General features: G+C 40.1%; 1 protein-coding gene across 2 annotated transcripts in view; it reads right to left on the bottom strand.

Annotated features, from left to right (window-relative positions):
* The window catches only part of kcnq1.1 (potassium voltage-gated channel, KQT-like subfamily, member 1.1), a 127,297-nt gene that overhangs the window by 92,249 nt on the left and 22,604 nt on the right, over positions 1 to 12,444 (bottom strand). The window lies entirely within an intron of this gene.

Below are 12,444 nucleotides of genomic sequence, written 5' to 3'. Positions count from 1 at the left end.
GGACTACAGGCAGGCCAGTCGAGTACTCACACTCTTTTACTATGAAACCACGCTGTTGCAATACGTGGCTTGGCATTGTCTTGCTGAAATAAGCAGGGGCGTCCATGATAACGTTGATTGGATGGCAACATATGTTGCTCCAAAACCTGTATGTACCTTTCAACATTTATGGTGCCTTCACAGTTGTGTAAGTTACCCATGCCTTGGGCGCTAATACACCCCCATACCATCACAGATGCTGGCTTTTGAACTATGCGCCTATAACAATGCGGATGGTTCTTTTCCTCTTTGTTCCGGAGGACACGACGTCCACAGTTTCCAAAAAAAAATAATTAAATGCAGACCCGTCAAACCACAGAACACTTTTCCACTTTGCATCAGTCCATTTTCGATGAGCTCGGGCCCAGCGAAGCCGGCAGCGTTTCTGGGTGTTGTTGATAAATGACTTTCGCTTTGCATAGTAGAGTTTTAACTTGCACTTACAGATGTAGTGACCAACTGTAGTTACTGACAGTGGTTTTCTGAAGTGTTCCTGAGCCCAAGTGGTGATATCCTTTACACACTGATGTCGCTTTTTGATGCAGTACCGCCTGAGGGATCGAAGGTCCGTAATAGCATCGCTTACGTGCAGTGATTTCTCCAGATTCTCTGAACCTTTTGTTGATATTATGGACCGTAGATGGTGAAATCCCTAAATTCCCTGCAATAGCTCATTGAGAAATGTTGTTCTTAAACTGTTGGACAATTTTCTCATGCATTTGTTCACAAAGTGGTGACCCTCGCCCCTCCAGGCAGCTACAACCCTAGCATAACCCCCTCCCCCCCACCACATCCCACCTCCTCGGATTGTAAATAATCAAATGTATATACTTGTTCTTGTGCTTTCTGAGCTCACTATGGTATGTACTCTGATGATTAACTTGTGTGATGACTGTATTATGCTGATAGTATATATTTGTACCATGAATTGATTAACGTGGACCCCGACTTAAACAAGTTGAAAACTTATTCGGGTGTCACCATTTAGTGGTCAATTGTATGGAATATGTACTGTACTGTGCAATCTACTAATAAAAGTGTAAATCAATCAATCAATCAATCCTTGTTTGTTAACGACTGAGCATTCCATGGAAGCTGCTTTTATACCCAATCATGGCACCCACCTGTTCTGAATTAGCCTGTTCACCTGTGGGATGTTCCAAATAAGTGTTTGATGAGCATTCCCCAACTTTCTCAGTCTTTTTTGCCACATGTGCCAGCTTTTTTTAAACATGTTGCAGGCATCAAATTCCAAATGAGCTACTATTTGCAAAAAATAACAAAGTTTTTCAGTTCGAACGTTAAGTATCTTGTCTTTGCAGTCTATTCAGTTGAATATAGGTTGAAAAGGATTTGCAAATCATTGTATTCTGTTTTTATTTATGATCTACACAACGTGCCAACTTCACTGGTTTTGGGGTTTGTATCTGCTCTCTCCCAGGTCCCTCCTCTCTACACCCTAGCCTCCATTGTTATTCCTTCTCCTTTCATGCCATACCCTGATGTCTATGTTTATTTGTCCACAATGTCACATGGGACTGTGTCAACTTGGAACAGTAAGTACACGTTGGATTAATCACTAAACTCAGACAAAAACGGCGCCATTACCACATTACAACTTGGTTTGTGGAAACACAAGAGTAGGCTGGACAAAGTAGTGTCTAATCACGGCATGCACATAATATCACCGATGTGCCACATGCAGTGACATAAATGCTGGGGTTTTTTATGCGGCTCTGTCTCTCTCTCGGAGTGTGCAGGTGTGCCTAATGTTGTGACCGGCAAATCTATATACTGTATTGTTCATGAAGTCTTTTTTTCAACCATTACTAAAAAAAACAGCGATAATGTTCTTCCTGAAAATCTAAATTTAACTGTACATTTTCAAAAGATAATTTCAAATACTTTTTGAGAGGGTTTAATTTGCAATCTTGGAATACTTCCACACACGAACCGTTTCCAGACACACTCAAAATACGGGTTATAATTTTACACCAAAGCATATCAAATACATCTTATCCAGATGCCCTCATTTTTAATGAGGGCAACATCGCAATTATGGTTGCCCTCAGAGGGCCACATGTAGCAGTGAATATTTATGAATTTAAATGCATAAAAGCATTGCAAAGGCAACTGTTTTTGATTATTGTATTTTTTACAGATTGATGGATAACTTGCTTTGAAATCATAAGTCAAGATGACAAGCAGATATTTAAAGTGTTTGTTTTTATAACAAAACAATTGTTTGGACGATCAGTTAATATTAAAGTGTAGAACATATGCCAATGCATGTGCAACATTTTTCGGCCAAAATTTAAAGAACACATACATTTAGCCTTATTTAAGGCCTTTCACAGGCCACATACATTATGTTGTGGGCCACTTAAAATGGCCTGGTGGGGCACATTAAAAATATGTGTCTAGCCATCTAAATGATGTGACGTACCAGAGAGTGCTTTTTTATTTACAGCCTTTCGCAGGCCACAATAAATTGATATGGCAGACCACATAAAATGATATGGCGGGCCACATTTAAATTCTGTGACGGGGCAAATTAAAATGATGTGGCGGGCCAAATATGGCCCGCGGGCCTTGAGTTTGATACCAGTGATCTAGATCACTTGATAGTGTGTTCAATTTAGATTAGAATCGTCATAGATCTAATTTAAAACCAACAGTGATGTGTTGGAGACATTGATGTATTCAATTAACACATTATTGGAAACAAACATTTAGTAGATAAAAATGATATGTACAGAATGTTACACTTACAATTAAAATGAAATACATTCGTAAAACAGATAAATATATATAAATATATATATATATATATATATATATATATATATATATATATATATATATATGGAGGAGTTCAAGTACCTCGGAGTCTTGTTCACGAGTGAGGGAAGAGTGGATCGTGAGATCGACAGGCGGATCGGTGCGGCGTCTTCAGTAATGCGGACGCTGTATCGATCCGTTGTGGTGAAGAAGGAGCTGAGCCGGAAGGCAAAGCTCTCAATTTACCGGTCGATCTACGTTCCCATCCTCACCTATGGTCATGAGCTTTGGGTTATGACCGAAAGGACAAGATCACGGGTACAAGCGGCCGAAATGAGTTTCCTCCGCCGGGTGGCGGGGCTCTCCCTTAGAGATAGGGTGAGAAGCTCTGTCATCCGGGGGGAGCTTAAAGTAAAGCCGCTGCTCCTCCACATCGAGAGGAGCCAGATGAGGTGGTTCGGGCATCTGGTCAGGATGCCACCCGAGCGCCTCCCTAAGGAGGTGTTTAGGGCATGTCCGACCGGTAGGAGGCCACGAGGAAGACCCAGGACACGTTGGGAAGACTATGTCTCCCGGCTGGCCTGGGAACGCCTCGGGATCCCCCGGGAGGAGCTGGACGAAGTGGCTGGGGAGAGGGAAGTGTGGGCTTCCCTGCTTAGGCTGCTGCCCCCGCGACCCGACCTCGGATAAGCGGAAGAGGATGGATGGATGGATGGATGGATATATATATATATATATATATATATATATATATATATATATATATATATATATATATATATATATATATATATATATATATATATATATATATATATATATATATATCTATATCTATATATATATATATATATATATCCATCCATCCATCCATTTTCTACCTCTTATTCCCTTTTGGGGTTGCGGGGGGCGCTGGAGCCTATCTCAGCTACAATCGGGCGGAAGGCGGGGTACACCCTGGACAAGTCGCCACCTTATCGCAGGGCCAACACAGATAGACAGACAACATTCACACTCACATTCACACACTAGGGCCAATTTAGTGTTGCCAATCAACCTATCCCCAGGTGCATGTCTTTGGAGGTGGGAGGAAGCCGGAGAACCCGGGGGGAACCCACACAGTCACGGGGAGAACATGCAAACTCCACACAGAAAGATCCCGAGCCCGGGATTGGACCCAAGACTACTCAGGACCTTCGTATTGTGAGGCAGACACACTAACCCCTCTACCACCGTGCTGCCCATATATATATATATATATATATATATATATATATATATATATATATATATATATATATATATATATATAATCTAGCTGTTTTACGAATGTATTTTATTTTCAAGAACTTTAATTGTAAGTGTAACATTCTGTACATATTATTTTTTCATATATATATATATATATATATATATACATATATATATATATATATATATATATATATATATATAATCATTTAACAGAATCACTTATACTCAGTACAGGGACTAGGGAAGATGGGAGGATTTAAAATGTTTTGTGTTATATCTGAGTACTAAAACATTGTTTTTAAGCACGTAATGTTGACGGGAATTCAATTATAAAAGATGAAATGTGCAGCATATGAAGAAAGGAATGTAATATTTGATAGAACAAAGACACTCATCTGAGCAACACTGCAATGACAATCACAAAGGAAGAAAACGACACCAACAATAATGTTCCCCAGCTCGCAGGGTGTAATTTCTATCAGCTGCCTTGAGGGACATCTAATTGAAATGATGGCAGGAGCAAGGTATGTTGCAATGCGGCTCAACGCCCGAGTGCTTGTATAAAGAAGTCCCTGCTATCCACACATGTAACCTTGAAGAAACGAAGATAAGCAGCGTGTTTACCAAGTCGTAGCTCCTATATAGTTGAAGGCCCTTTTCACTGCGACGAAAAGAACCCAGTATGGCCGATAATTCTGCGGCCAATAAGACCAAAAGACATTGCTGTGAATAACTTAAAGGGGACCTGACTTTTCTTACCTATAGGTACCTGTTTTTGTGTATTAAAGATCTGCATACTTCGAGTCCGGTAAATATGAAATCAAACCATGGAGGCATTGCAGAGATATTTGTGAAACAATCTTGATTTCCTTCATACTTCCTTCAAACGAGCCGTTTGGAATTAACCCAGAATGTGATGTTTTTACCAAGTGTGACGTCAGCGAATATCAACATACAGTACAGGCCAAAAGTTTGGACACACCTTCTCATTCAATAGGTTTTCTTTATTTCCATGACTATCTACATTTCAGATTATCATTGAAGGCATCAAAAATATGAATGAACACGTGGAGTTATCTACTTAACAAAAAAAGGTGGAATAACTAAAAACATGTTTTTATATTCTAGTTATTTCAAAATAGCCACCCTTTGCTCTGATTACTGTTTTGCACACTCTTGGCATTCTCTCAATGAACTTCAAGAGGCAGTCACCTGAAATGGTTTTCACTTCACAGGTGTCATAGTTTTGATGCCTTCAGTGACAATCTACAATACAAATAGACATGAAAATAAAGAAAACACATTGAAATGAGAAGGTGTGTCCAAACCTTTGGCCTGTACTGTATATGGTGAAGATTTACCAGAAGAGCTTTGCGCGAGTCCGCCATTGTAGTCCAACACTGTAGTCAATAAGCTCACTATTTTTCTCTATCCTCTTGTTGTTGGGCAGACTGGCTCGAACATGCACATGCATCCTCCACTGATGCCATTTCTAATACAAAGTAGCATCTAGTTCTAACTTAATATGTCAGTAGACTCCATATGGAAGCGCTAAAAACTACAACATGGATGACGGGGAAAAGACGCAGTCGAAGTGTAAGCACTTAAGTTAAACCGCTCACAAAACAGCGCACTCTGAAGAGACCGTCATAAAGTGGTTTGAAAATGGTCTGCAAAACATAATCTATGCAATATTTTGACAAAAGAACCACAATTACTTGTTATGTAGACAACAAGGAAGTGTTTTAAATGTAGAAGAAAAAAAATCATAATTCGACCCAGGGCCGGCCCGTGGCATAGGCCGTATAGGCAAATGCTAAGGGCGCCGTCCATCAGGGGGCGCCATGCCAGTGCCACAAATGTTGGAGAAAAAAAAAAAAGAAAAAAAAAGTTGTTACTATTATTTCTAAATACAAAAAATAATCTCACGTTAATTAAAATGCAAAGTAAAGCCTATTTAATAGAAATATTATTTGTTACAACATTACGTCCCCCCTCCTCCCCACACACGGTGCGCCCCCTCCCTTCCCGTATCATGACTCTTTTTGGACGTCACCACATCAAAAAATCAACACAAGATGTCAAAACGGCCAAAACTGTCAGGTGCCCAGGGAAGAAAAAAGAGAAAAGAAGAGGAGAAACGAGAAAAGACAGAGGTAGCAGGTAGGTAACGTTAGCCTACATGAAATTATTTGTCTGTTACAGAATGTGATAGTAACCTGGCTTTTTAGCATTAAGCTAATGTTACATGATTCGGCAATTGCTAATCAATAAATAGCTAGTTCTGTTTTAATGTCGGGTTAATATTGTGGAGGGGGCTAAATTGTTATGGAAAATAATAATGTAACGTTAGGTAATTACAGTACTCCCACCTTACATTCCTCAGGGACATTTGTATTAGATCTTTTAAGCAGGTGTTTTTTGTTTACATTATTGCCTTCTGGTTAGCTAATGTTTGCCCTGCAGGTAATAGTCACTTTTCCACCCCTTTATATATTAGGTATAGTTGTAAGTAAAAAAAAAAAGGTCAAAGACAAAGCTATTCGGGTTCTTGTGAGTATATACACTTCACTGCCGATGTGGGGGGGCGCCACCTAAAATCTTGCCTAGGGCGCCAGATTGATTAGGGCCGGGCCTGATTCGACCCCTATAACATACAAAAAAGCTTCACAAACATTTACACTATATTGCCAAAAGTATTTGGCCACCCATACAAATGATCAGAATCAGGTGTCCTAATCACTTGGCCTGGCCACAGGTTTATAAAATCAAGCACTTTAGGCATGGAGACTGTTTCTACAAACATTTGTGAAAGAATGGGCCGCTCTCAGGAGCTCAGTGATTTCCAGCGTGGAACTGTCATAGGATGCCACCTGTGCAACAAATCCAGTCGTGAAATGTCCTCGCTCCTCAGTATTCCAAAGTCAACTGTCGGCTTTATTATAAGAAAATAGAAGAGTTTGAGAACAACAGCAACTCAGCCACGAAGTGGTAGGCCATGTAAACTGACAGTGAGGGGTCAGCGGATGCTGAAGCGCATAGTGCAAAGAGGTCGCTGACTGTCCATAAAGACATGGATGACAGAATCTGGTGTGGATGAACTTGACTGGCCTGCACAGAGTCCTGACCTAAACCCGATAGAACACCTTTGGGATGAATTAGAATGGAGACTGCGAGCCAGGCCTTCTCGACCAACATCAGTGTGTGACCTCACTGATGTGCTTTTGGAAGAATGGTTGAAAATTCCTATAAACACACTCCGCAACCTTGTGAACAGTCTTTCCAGAAGAGTTGAAGCTGTGATAGCTGCAAAAGGTGGACCGACATCATATTGAACCCTATGGGTTAGGAATGGGATGGCACTTCAAGTTCATATGTGAGTCAAGGCAGGGGGCCAAATACTTTTGGCAATATAGTGTATATAAACATCTATATAGATACTAGGGATGTCCCGATCCAGGTTTTTGCACTTCCGATCCGATACCGATATTGTTTTTGCATTTCCGATCCGATACCGATACTGACCGATGCCGATACTGACCGATACTGGCCTATCCGAGCATGTATTAAAGTTTAAAGTTATTTAGCCTACTTAGTTGTCAGAATCATGTTGAAAAGGGTTTTAGTACTCTTGATAACAACTAGCCAGCTGAATTAGGGGAGTTTCAATAATACACAATGGTTGGTAACAAGAAACTGACCTGTTTATTCAAGGATAAACACAAAATAGACAAAATTATACATGACAAACAGAAATGGCATCATTGAACTAGGGCTGGGCGATATGGCCTTTTTTTAATATTGCGATATTTTAAGGCCATATTGCGATACACAATATATATCTCGATATTTTGCCTTAGCCTTGAATGAACACTTGATGCATATAATCACAGCAGTATGATGATTCTATGTGTTTTGATTGATTGATTGAGACTTTTATTAGTAGGTTGCACAGTGAAGTACATATTCCGTACAATTGACCACTAAATGGTAACACCCGAATAAGTTTTTCAACTTGTTTAAGTCGGGGTCCACTTAAATTGATTCATGATACAGATATATACTATCAGATATATACTATCATCATAATACAGTCATCACACAAGATAATCACATTGAATTATTTACATTATTTATAATCCAGGGTGTGGAGGGGGTGCCGGATGTAAGTGTCAAAAAGACAGCCAAAAGAGTTTAATATGAGAATAAATCTAAAGTTAAAATATAGGGTAGAAATGCACCCATTTGCAGGAAATGTAGTCTTGATTTTCAAAATTTTCTTTCAAGGCTTGCATGTCTACATTAAAACATTCTTCTTCATACTGCAATAATATATGCTACTTTTAAACTTTCATGCAGAGAAGGAAATCACAACTAAAAAAAATCACACATTTTTTCATACGGTGTTAATCTGGAAATTTTTGCCTCGGCATTTTGATGGTGTGGACGTGTGGCACCGAATGGAGATAAGCGTCTCGACAGACCTTACAATATTTGAACAATGATGACGAAAACTGTTTTCTCTGTCGTGTCCGTGTGTCGAAAATTGTTATGCGCTTATTTTTTTATTAGATTTTGTGCGTGGCATATAATTGCTATGCGCAGAGGACGTTTGAGCAGTGCACAATTGCACAGGCGCGCACCTTAGAGGGAGCGTTGGTCACACGGCTGCGCTAGCATCACAGCTAACGTTAGCCATGCTGTTACCTCTCTGCTCGGGGAGGATGTATACGTATGTGACGTATGACGTGACAGTATGTGACGTATGACGTGACAGTATGTGACGTGTGTAAGAAGGTGCGCTTGCTGTCTGTGAGAGGGAGACACAGGAAAGAGTGAGAAGAGCCTGTCGTGTAATGCCAGCAGCTAAAAGCAACTGCGTGAGAATTCACAGACCTGTGGATGTGTTGAAGGTGTGCTGGAAAATGCGGAACGGAATATGGGAGCAGCAGAAAAGTGGAATGTATTATTTAAATCGGTGCGTTGGAAAACACGGACCGGAATTTTTTTAAAAACTGGATCTGGATCGGCATTTTCCCATGCCTTGCCGATACGCAATTTTTGGCAAATATCGGCAGCCGATCCGATCCAAATATCGGATCGGGACATCCCTAATATAAACATCTATATAGATACAGACCATTAACATTACAGACCACCTTGGACTTCATGTAGTCAGTCGGGCACGTTGCAGCAATAAAAAAAAAAAAAACAATACGTTTGGAAAATCCTAGACAACATTATTCTGTACATTCTGGTTCCCATTTTGAAAACATCAAAATGTTATATTGGGTAACGCTGGAGAGGTGAGAACAAACCCAACTTTACCGTTCCGTCCAATTTTAATATTACTAATTAGCTTGACCACGGATGGCAACTAGAAAAAGTACTCGGATATGAGATGTAAAATGTAATCACTAGTTCCTTATCCCATTTTGGACATTTTCTGAAAATGTATTCAACATGTGCCGTAACTTTTAAAGGTGTTTATAGTAGAATGGAAGAAATGAAGTGAACCCTCATGTCAGTCATCTATTGTTTTTCTCTTTGTGGGTGGAGGTGAGGGCGGCGAGCATACACACACATAAAGTTGACACTTGCAACGACACGGTAAGATAACTAGGGCTGCAAAGATTCTTTGCAAAGATTTTTTCCTTATTCCTTACCCCATTTTAAGCATTTTCATAAAAGGTTTGATGTAAATCCTATACATTTTTAAGCTATCACTAGCATAATAAAAAAACAAACTAAGTGAACCTTCTTGTCAGTTATCCACTATCTTTGTCTCTATAGAGCTGCCAGCATACATACACATTAATGTTGTACGGTATACCTGTATTAGTATAGTATCGCAATACCGTATTTTTCGGACTATAAGTCCCAGTTTTTTTCATAGTTTGGCCGGGCTCCAGTGCGACTTATATATGTTTTTTTCTTTTTTTATTATGCATTTTCGGCAGGTGCGACTTATACACCGGTGCGACTTATACTCCGAAAAATACAGTACTAATGAATCATATTCGGTACTATACTGCTTCTAAAAAGTACAGTTAAAATACTTTTGAAATAAAGCCAATAATGCAATTTTTTGTGGTCGCCTTTATTTAGAAACCGAAAAGTATTGATATACATTTTGGTACCGGTACCGCTCCCGAAATATTGGTATCGGGACAACACTAACACACCTAAATGAAAGCTTGTAACGTAATTGTAAGGTAACATAGTTGAAATGATCCGGATCAGGCCCAAAATATAATTCATGGTTCCTTATCCTATTTTGGAAATTTCCTAAAATTTTCATGAAAATTCATCCAAAACCTTTTGAGTTTGGTTGATAACTAACAGACGAACAAACCCCAACGATCACAATAGGTGTTAATTAAAACAATCCTACAAAAAACAGTGCTGATTCAATCTTCATCGCCGGTGGAGTGTGCAGATGACAAATGAATTGAAAAAGGAATTAGGCCACACAATAACACCAACATGTAGAAGTTAACAATCTGGTTTAAAATTAGGAAGCAATTACCTGTTCATCGACCTTTGTCAAGTCAGTGAGAATGTTTAAAAATAAATGAATATAGCCTCAAAAGAGCATTTCATATATTTAGAATGGTCTCATATTCCAAATTGGCAAATAATGTTTCCCTTTTTAATTTTGTTGAGTGTGGTAATAGTTGGTAAGGGGATTACCGTATTAAATATTTTTTCTCATCACAGTCAATTATTTAAAAAATAAATATGCTGAAGCAAATTGCATTAAAATTATGTTAACTGGTTCTCTTGAATCTAAGATGTGTGCCTGTATCGTTCAATGTATTCATTGTGGACTTCTTGAAGTCTTTGGAATCCCACAGGTCCCATTGCCAGTATTCAGCAAAGGTTCCAGCTGGTGTGGTTTTGGGGCCTGCATTGGAGGACATCTTCACATTCTTGTAGGTCAGACATGGTCTGCACTGCTACACAATGTCTTTTGTGTGGAAGTTCTATTTTTTTCATCAGTGCTTTACCCTGCTCCACACACATATTCTGTTGAGGGTCTTCCAGGTCGGTCATAGAAGGTGGTAACCATTGCTAAGGCATTTCCTTGGTGTGATTGCTCTCTCCATCAATTCATGGGCTCCGGGTTCAAGTTGGAACTATGTATCTTTCCAGATGTTAGTCGTTCCAGTTTCTTTGGATTTCTGGAGTGGTTGGACTGTCACCAGGAAGCTAACTTTAGACTTCAGCTGGGGCATAAAGGGCATGGGGCAGGGGTTGACTCTATGCATCCCATGATGATCCGGCAGGCTATGTAGACCGGTTTGGTATGATGGGAAAGGTTCCAGCTTGAACACGCATATTCTGCTCGAGGAAAAGCACATGGCTAAAGCGGTTGTTTGGACAATTGATGGGTCAGCGCCCCACTTAGAAGTCACTAGTTTGTGCAGGATGTTTTTAAAGGTGTATAGCTTGGCTGTGGTGTTCTGGAGGTGTGATTTAAAGAACAGTGTCCTGGCGTAGGTGAAACGGCAACATTTTGGGAAAAGTAGCTGGTCATTGGTGTAAATGTTGAAGAGAGGGGCCCGTACGTAGCCTTATGGGAGGGAATATCTTCTGGATTTCCATTTTCTTTTCTTGGTGGACTCGCCTTTAGTCAAATAGGCTTTTAATGACTTTGCATAGTTAGAGGTTACCTGTTATTTGACATGCCCAGAAGTTTCTTTATGATGGTGCAGTGCTGAACCGTGGCGTAGGCTTGTGCTGGGTTTGTGCTCACAACCATTCTTTATATGTTTGATGAGGTTGAGTCACTGTCCAGCACAGGAAAGGCTAAGACATAAACCAACTTGTGTTTGGTCATCTTGAAGTCTCTAAGTCGGTCTTCGCTTTAGGACTTATGCACTGATGTGTCAGACACATTGTGGAGGACAATTGGGATGATTATCATTTAATCTTCAGTGCATGGATGCAGACCTGTTCGTTGTTGAGGTTTGGTCTGCTAAATAAAGCTGATCCATTCTGTCTATGTTGGCTCTCAGCCGCAAGCTTTAAGCCAGGGTTGGGAGGTCTGTGTTGTGCAGGGTCGATGTAGCTTTTCTGCTTACCGAGTAGAACTGTGTGATATGGACAAACATAAATATCCCGATTAGGGTTGTACGGTTTACCGGTGCCAAGAAAGTACTGCGGTACTAATGAATTAAAGACGTTACTCCTGCAATCTGCAATCAACACACCTGACGCTGATGAAACTCCTGTCTTCATAAACCAGCGTGTCCTGCGTTCTAGTGCCAGAACATAGCTACTTGTACTTGTACAGAAAGCCTTCTACGTCTCTCGCTTCCTTGCTCATGTGCTCTTTTTGTTTCCCTTCCGTTGTGCTCATTGTGT

Source organism: Nerophis lumbriciformis, linkage group LG15 (assembly GCF_033978685.3).
Source record: "Nerophis lumbriciformis linkage group LG15, RoL_Nlum_v2.1, whole genome shotgun sequence".
NCBI classification, from domain to species: domain Eukaryota; kingdom Metazoa; phylum Chordata; class Actinopteri; order Syngnathiformes; family Syngnathidae; genus Nerophis; species Nerophis lumbriciformis.
This window is presented reverse-complemented; position numbering and strand designations above follow the sequence as displayed.